Below are 6,000 nucleotides of genomic sequence, written 5' to 3'. Positions count from 1 at the left end.
CCACTGCTGCTGGCGACCTCCAGGCCGGTCATTCTGGGCGGGGACTTCAACTGCATCATCGATGCGGCTGGACGATCCGGCAGGGCCGGCAGCAGATTGGACGCTACGTCCAGATCCCTGATGGAAACAGTTAAGGATGCCAAGCTGCACGACGTCTTCAGCAACCCTGCAGACGGAGCGCAGCGTAGATACACCTGGTCGCGGCCAGACGGGTCCATTCGTTCCAGGATAGACTTCCTGTTTGTGTCCCGTGCATTCACAGTCAGATCCACCGAGGTCAAGCCGGTGTTCTTCTCTGACCACTGCCTCCTACTGGCGGACTGCCACTTAGAGAAGGACCTGAGGGTGGGCAGGGGGGCATGGAAGCTAAATGTGCAACTGCTGACCCCAGAGAACATTGAGGAGCTCAAGAGGGATTACAAAGGTTGGAGAACCGTGAAACCCCTCTTTGAGTCCCTGACACACTGGTGGGAAGCGATCAAGGGAAGCATCAAGAGGTTTTTCATCCTCAAAGGCACCCAGAAAGCTAGAAAGGAACAGAGGGAAATGTCCCGACTCCAGAAAAAGATGCAGAATCTGCTCCGGCTGCGGTCGATGGGGGTCGATGTCAAGGAGGAGCTCCAAGAGGTGAAGGGCCAGCAAGCCTCGCACTTTGCCTCGGAGGCCTCCAAGATCATCTTCCGTTCCAGAGTCCGCTCCGTGGAGCAGGATGAGACGTGCTCACGTTTCTTCTTCCAAAAGGTACACAGAGAGCGCTCTGTGATCAGCAGCCTGAAGGAATAAGACGGCTCAGTAAAGTCATCACGGTCCGACATTCTGAGGATCAGCAAATCCTTTTATGCCGGATTGTATGACGTGAAGCCCACGGACAGCACGGCCTCCCAGTCCTTCCTGTCCTCTATCACGGAGGTCTTAGACCACAGTACGCGGGAGAGCCTGGACAAACCGCTAACTCCTGATGAACTGACTAAGGCCCTCGAGTCCTTCGAGAAGAGTAAAACCCCCGGAAGCGACGGCTTGCCGGCGGAGTTGTATTCGGCTCTGTGGGACTTGATCGGCCCAGACCTGCTAGGAGTGTACGAGAGTATGCTCCTGGCCGGTAGTATGTCAGAATCCATGAGGAAAGGCATCATCACCCTCATCTACAAGCACAAGGGGGAAAGAGAGGAAATTAGAAATTGGCGACCCATTTCACTGTTGAATGTGGACTATAAGATTCTGTCCAAGGTCATCGCCAACCGGGTCAAATCCGCTCTAGAATTGGTGATTCACCCTGACCAGACCTGCTCTGTGCCAGGCAGGAAGATCTCTGACAGCCTGGCGCTGCTCAGGGATACGATTGCCTATGTACAGGACAGGGGTGTGGATACCTGCCTCATCAGCTTGGATCAGGAGAAGGCCTTTGACAGAATATCGCACACCTACATGGGGGATGTGCTCTCCAAAATGGGGTTTGGGGAGGGAATTCGAAATTGGATCCAACTGCTCTACACTAACATCAGTAGCGCAGTCTCAATCAATGGGTGGGAAACAGATAGCTTTCCGATTAAATCTGGAGTCAGGCAGGGCTGTCCTCTCTCGCCTGTCCTTTTCGTGTGCTGCATAGAACCCTTTGCCGAGTCCATCAGGAAGGATCCGGGCATAGGAGGAGTGACGATCCCAGGCAGTGGAGGCACTCAGGTAAAAGCCTCCCTGTACATGGACGACGTCGCCGTCTTCTGCTCGGATCCGCTGTCGGTGCGCAGACTGATGCACATCTGCGACCAGTTCGAACTGGCCTCGGGAGCCAAGGTAAATCGTGGGAAGAGCGAGGCCATGTTCTTTGGGAACTGGGCTGACCGATCCTTTGTCCCCTTCACTGTCAGGGCTGACGGCCTGAAGGTGCTGGGGATATGGTTCGGAGGGACCGGGGCATGCGTTAGAAACTGGAAGGAGCGAGTGGCTATGGTGAAAAGGAAACTGGGCATGTGGGAGCGACGCTCCCTCTCCATTGCGGGAAAGAACCTGGTCATCAGGTGTGAGGTACTCTCGCTGTTGCTGTACGTGGCGCAGGTCTGGCCCATCCCAGACTCCTGCGCGATGGCGATCACTCGAGCCATCTTCCGCTTTATCTGGAGGTCAAAAATGGATCGTGTCCGCAGGGACGCGATGTACAAGCCTCTAGATAAAGGGGGAAAAAACGTGCCCAACATCGCCCTCATACTGATGGCCACCTTTGTGTGTGGCTGCATCAAGCGGTGCGTAGACCCTCAGTACGCAAACACCAAGTGTCACTACGTGCTGAGGTTCTACCTGTCCCCGGTGTTGCGAAGGATGGGTCTGGCCACGCTGCCGCGGAACGCTCCAAGTAGTTGGACCGTGCCGTACCACCTGTCCCTGGTGGAAAAATTGATGCAGAAAAACACCTTTGACCACAAGTCCATCAGGCAGTGGTCAGCACGTAACGTCCTAGAGGCCCTGAGGGATAAGGAGAGGGTGGACCCTGTGGGATGGTTCCCCGAGCAGACTGTCAAAGTCATTTGGCAGAATGCCTCATCGCCAGAACTTTCCAACAAGCACCAAGACGTAGCTTGGCTGGTGGTGAGAAAGGCCCTCCCCGTCAGATCCTTCCTACACGCCAGGAGGCTCACCCCCTCTGCACGTTGCCCTCGAGGTGGCTGTGGTGGGGAAGAGACCGTTGTTCACCTCCTTGTGGATTGTGCCTTTGCAAAGAAAGTCTGGAGAGAGATGCAGTGGTTGCTGTCGAGGTTCATCCCGAGCAGTTCTGTGACACAGGACTCTGTGCTCTACGGGCTGTTCCCAGGGACACACACCGAGACAAACATCAACTGCAGCTGGAGGATCATCAACTCGGTGAAAGACGCGCTTTGGTCTGCCCGAAACTTGTTGGTCTTCCAGCACAAAGAGTTGTCCCCGACCGATTGTTGTGGACTGGCACAATCCAAAGTCCAGGACTACGTGCTGAGGGACGCACTAAAGCTTGGGGCAGCTGCCGCAAAGGCGCAATGGGGAAGGGTCGCTGTCTAAGACCTTTCTACCACAGCGCACCGAGAGACTGGGAACTGTTTAGAGCCCCTCGGGCTGTACAGATCAAAATGAAAGGCTGTAAATGATTGTAATATTGTTTGTACTGATGCACCTGGTGATACATTTTGTAAAGGTTTAACCTGGATTGTACCCTTGTAATGTTGTTTTTGAAATGGTTTTGAATGTGATTGAAGATATTTTATGAATAAAGTATATTTTTACAAAAAAAAAGTATCATACTGCACCATTTCAGTTAGGGGTGGGGGGGAAACTGGAGATCCTTAGGGCAGTGAGAGTTAAGAGGAGATTTAATAGAGGTGTTGAAAATTAAGCAGGGCTTTGATAGTGTAAATAAGGAGAAACTGTTTCTGCTGGCAGGCAAGTCAGTAAACAGACGGCACAGATTTAAGATAATTGGCAAAAGAACTAGGGGCAGGAAGGAAAAGGAAAATTTATTTTATGCAACTAGTTCTTATAATCTGGAATGCACTGCCTAAAGGGTGGAGGAAGCAGATTCAGTAGTAACTTTCCACAGGAACTGAACATATAGCTTGAAAAAGAAAAAAGTGTAGGACCAGGAGAAAGAGCAAGTGAATGGGGTGAATTCGATGGCTCTTTCGAAGAGCTGGAACAGGCCTGATTGACTGAATAGTCTCCTTCTGCACTGTATGATTGGATAAAATAACTCAACACTCCAACACTCTCAGTTGGGATAGTAAGGACCCTTTAAGAAATTAATGAACTAAAAAAAAATGCAATAATAAACACATTTTCCAGCTCAAATTCCTATGTTTTGGGGTGGGGGGGAAAAAAAATGCTTCATTCATTCCAAGGAATACATATTGCCAATTGCACTCCTCAAAAATATCATTGCAGCTTTCTTCTCTCCCTCCGCTGGTTAAGTTATTTCAAAGCAGGATTCAAAAGGTCACCATGATTTACTTGATGCTGCCGCAGTGATACATGTCTGCGCATTGACTGGCTCCACAATGCTGAAGGGTTAAGCAGCCCAGGCTAGGCTGAGGACTGACAGAGATTAATGACACCTCGTTTTCCCAGACAGTTTGAAGTGGCCAGTTTTGGCCTTTTGATTCACAGATGGAGCATCTATGGCAGCAGTTTAAATTTTAAATTGACTAAGCTATAAAGCTGCTCCATACTGATGTACTCAATCATTAACTGAGTGCCTGTCCCAAGCAATCAAAAAAAAAAACTGGAATGAGCAGGGGTATGTTTCAAATGAATTAACACCTATCCAATAAATACTTGTAATCGCGCTGACTTTGATTGTAGGCAAATTCAACTGCCCTTACCTCTTCCTCTTGGGTGCATTTTACGAAAGATTTAATACTGTTACTTTGGAAAGATATCATGTCTTTTTATTGTCCTGCATCAACTGTACTTAATACTCCTCAGAACCATTTCTACATTGAAAGAAAGTGTACGCTGATGAATTGTTTGATGGTCAGCAATATAATATTCAGAGTTCTGTAACAGTAATTCCCAACAATCTGTGATCATGCTGAATAAATTTGTGTAATTAATAATATTATAAATATGATATAGTTGTATCCATTAGACCCCAGATTCTTGATGGAAATTTTTTCTCTACTCTACAACATTCATAAATGAATAGCTCAACCCTAGTGCCTCTATTGGTTGAGTGTTGTGTTGGAAAACTAGTAAGGCATGTTTGCGGAAAGGTCAAACCTAATGTCAGTGCAGATGTTCTCACATTTCTGTTTGAGCCTGGATTATGATTTTTTGAGTCCAAATAAAAGATCAAAATAGTGATTCAAGTGGTAGTGTGACATCTAATTTTATGGTACCAACCCTTACAGGAAATTGGTCCTTTTAAGCTAAGTAACTCACACTTTTAAAACATACTCAGAATAGTTACTGTGCTAAAATATTTATTAAATGCTACTTCTGGAGACCTTGCGATGCAATGGATTAACACACTCTCCTTCCTCTCTGGGGACCTGGGTTTGAATCCAGCTGAGAAAGCTGCAGTGTAAGTCCCCTCCCTGTCTTCAAATGTCCTGCCTTAAATGGGCCTGGGCAGTGTTACTTAGTCCAACATCAACTGCAATAACTTGTATTTTTATAGTGACTTTAATATAGTAAAAAAAAAACTCCCATGGTGCTCTATAGGAGATATTATCAAACAAAATTTGACTGCATGTCACATATATTAGGACAGGAGACCAAAAGCTTGCTTAAAGAGAGAGGTTTTGGTTTTAAGGAGCATCATAAAGGAGGAGAAATAGTAGAGTTTCTACATGAACATAAACCTATTGCATAAACCTGCATGTCTTTTAGTATTTATCAATGCTAAATAACCCACAGAACTTGCAGTGTGGGTAAGTCAAGCTGGTGTAATAAAGAGTGCTTGTTGACTTGTTGCCACTACTTCAGGCGGTGGTATAGTGGTATTGTCACTGAACTGGTAGTCCAGAGACCCAGGGTAATGCTCTGTGAACCTGGGTTCTAACCTCCCTCACAGCAGATGGTGGAATTTGAATTCAATAAAATTCTGGCATTAAAAGTCTGATGATGACCATGAAACCATTGTTGTAAAAAAAATTCACCTGGTTCACTAATGTCCTTTAGGAAAGGAAATCTGCTGTCCTCACCTGGTCTGGCCTGACTCCAGACTCACAGCAATGTGGTTGACTCTTAAATGCCCTCTGAACAAGGGCAATTAGGGATGGGCAATAAATGCTGGCCTAGCCAATGACACCTGCATCCCATGAAGGAATAAAAATAAATCTAGCTGAGGCACATGGTCACAACAAAGTGGGAGGAGCTTCACTTCCTATCTACCTATGGTATATCTGATCTGGGATTGCCCTATACTGATGTTGGATTCCAATATAGAAAACCATTTCATTCTTCAACATGAACATGCTTCACCTTGATGAGTGCAAATATTTATTAAAAAATCCTTTGCTACCAGGGCAAACACACGGG

Source organism: Cetorhinus maximus, chromosome 6, assembly GCF_964194155.1.
Source record: "Cetorhinus maximus chromosome 6, sCetMax3.hap1.1, whole genome shotgun sequence".
Classification (NCBI taxonomy): domain Eukaryota; kingdom Metazoa; phylum Chordata; class Chondrichthyes; order Lamniformes; family Cetorhinidae; genus Cetorhinus; species Cetorhinus maximus.
This window is presented reverse-complemented; position numbering follows the sequence as displayed.